The following is a 2,908-nucleotide window of genomic DNA, read 5'->3' as shown; positions in this document are numbered from 1 at the left end:
TCTGGTACAAGAAGCTCTTTCAAAGGTTCGTTTCCCAATTTAAATTTTTTCATATAATGTCTATGATTACTTCTAAAAATGATTGTCGTACTGTAGTTTATAGAAAATACATGGTATTCTCACTTGGGCACATCACGCATTATAGAAGCTATATAGTAGCTAATTCAATGAATGTATGTATGCACGCTACAACATAATTGTACTGGTTTTCAAATCCCTTTGACCGTATGTGAGCACTGGGCGTCTGAGCAATATTACTGTAATTCCGAATTCAATACTTAGGACACCGAAAATAGGTCTATAAAACGGACATTACACACTTTTGACAATAACAACAATAATATTCTTAGAACCCAATATTGTATATTATGTGATTCGTATTATAGAGGTTTAATACCTACCTTTATGGCTATATCTAATTTATAAGGTTTATTATTTTTAAATGCTTACACGGCAAACTATGTTTAATTTTGTACTTCCATTCTAATAATAATTACATCAGCAGATCCTGTATTTTATTCATCATAGTTCATAATGATATACGGACATATTTTTGCCAGTAACCGTTTACAGGTTATGTACAATACCGTATTTTAATATACGAAATTACGTTTAACTATCTTAAACCAAAGGTGCATCATCAAAACTAATTACCTGCCGATCTCATATTATCAAATTGCATAAAAGTAAACCTAATAGTAAACCAAATGTATTATGATTTATTGTATAGATAATGGCCCTAATCTAATAAGTACCTAATAATAATTATAGTACCTCTATGTAAAAAGTTTAGTCCGTACTATTACGTTATAAGTATATCATAATATAATTTACTGAATAAAAAATAAAAATTATACACAGCAGTCCTAGTAATTAGTTAATATTTGCAACGGTTTCAAACATATTTTGTTATTAATCCTAATCCTATAGGTACACAATCGAACATTTTATTAGAACTACATTTAAATTATTTTAACCGTCTAGACTGTCTACACTCTACACGCCCAACCTTTCTAACGACAAGTCAATCAGTTAATTACGATATATAACTTTCCATCCAAAGGTGACATTCCATACATTATTTTGAAAAGTCCATTAATTTTACTCCCGATGCAAAAGTTTTCTCACTTTAATTAATTCCTTAAATACCCTTGGCAAATGTCAGTCTATCTTTTCTTCTAATTAATATATTATTGTTATTTTGCCAAAAATTAATCTGTTCTACCATGCTGGTTTTAAAATATAATTGTTTTCTATAATAGATATTTTAATCGGTTAATATTTATTAATTTGTTTATCTCCAAAATATGTAATTGCAAAAAATACTATAACTATTTAAACTAGTTCATGGAAATAATATTTGCCTATTGATAATTAATTATGATAGATATTATAATTTACACCACAATGCATGAAAAATGAAACATGTTGTCATGAAACACGTCGCAATAGCAAAATCTATTTTCCAGAAATCATTTATTCAAATACCAGTTTTAACCATCGAAGAGGAAAATAATATTAAATAAACGATACATACGAAGTTATCTACGTACATCAAATATTGGAGAGGGGCATGATGTCGCCCATGGCAATATTATGCTTCTATCTATACGAATACATTTTTTTATACCGTAGTTACTACCAATTTTCGTTCTTAGATTTTTAGGCGTAATTATCGGATTTTATAATAATATTTACCAAGTATCAATAGGCAGACATATTATTATGAGCTATGACCTTAAAAATACGTCCAGACATAAAGAATAAGACTATATAGGCAATATACATTCTTTATACACATCAAAGTTTTCTGATCGTCAGCAAGCACGTACTATTGAGATAACCTATACAGTTCAATAATAATATTATTCTTTTTAAGCATTTTGTAAATTAAGTTGTGAATTTTGTCACTGATATCTTCACAAAACCGTTTAAGTCGAGGACGTCTCAACCACGTGTGTTGTCTACATCTTACAAGACGTGAGTAGGTAACAGAACATTTACATTCAGCCGTACTTATTTAGCTTCGTTGGTTTTATTATTAAATTTAATTAACCTATTAAAAACTTCAAGGTAAAAACATTTCCCATGGTTTGATAAAAAGTATTTTTGATATTTTAATTATTTTGAAGCGAGTTATAAGCATTTTGAAATTGTAATATTTTATCGCATATTAACTTGCTTCAAAATTAAAATATCAAAAAAACCCTTTAATAAACAACACCAAGTATTTCACCTACATTTAAGTTTAACAATTAGGTAAATCCGCTCTAATATTAAAACTAACAAAGTAAACTAAATAATCAAAATATGATAACTTTTGAACTTAAATTTGGCACGCAGTTTTCAAAACAACACTTGCAAATGATGTGTTATTTAAATATAAACGTTAAACATTAATGTATAATCACTTGACAATAATTATATTTTCGGATTGTATATTTGTGTACCTATAATCATTGATATAAATATCTATTAGTATTTTTTTTAATCAATGCTATAATCTATTTAATATACCTAAAGGCGGGATCCCACGACTCGTGTATTTGACGAATATCCACGAATACACGAATAATCGGCAAATACGCGAGTCGTGGGATCCCGGCTTAATAATATTACAAACAAAATATGTCTCCAACTACTACCTTTATTATTTTAAAATGTTCGCGAACTGCGCACATAATATACATGACGTGCATTTCTTTTGGCGTTCACTCAATCACACGGAATGTTCATTAGATTTTAATATCAATGTTTACTACGTCATTGTACGCCATTAGAGACGAAACTTAGGTTAGGAGTTAACTGTCACCTGAAAGTAGCGTAGACGCGTAGTAGGTACAACCATTGGCCATTGGCGTAATTTGTGGGATATGCGAAGGTGTGCATTTGTTGGTGATTTCTCGCA

The 2,908-nt window shown here is 29.3% G+C and overlaps 1 protein-coding gene across 1 annotated transcript in view; it reads right to left on the bottom strand.

The window, feature by feature from the left end:
• LOC103310541 (ATP-dependent RNA helicase DDX42) overlaps positions 1 to 2,908 on the bottom strand; it is a 24,021-nt gene that overhangs the window by 18,842 nt on the left and 2,271 nt on the right. The gene's annotated exons all lie outside the window — the stretch shown is intronic.

The sequence above is a fragment of the Acyrthosiphon pisum genome, chromosome A1 (genome assembly GCF_005508785.2).
Source record: "Acyrthosiphon pisum isolate AL4f chromosome A1, pea_aphid_22Mar2018_4r6ur, whole genome shotgun sequence".
NCBI lineage: Eukaryota > Metazoa > Arthropoda > Insecta > Hemiptera > Aphididae > Acyrthosiphon > Acyrthosiphon pisum.
This window is presented reverse-complemented; position numbering and strand designations above follow the sequence as displayed.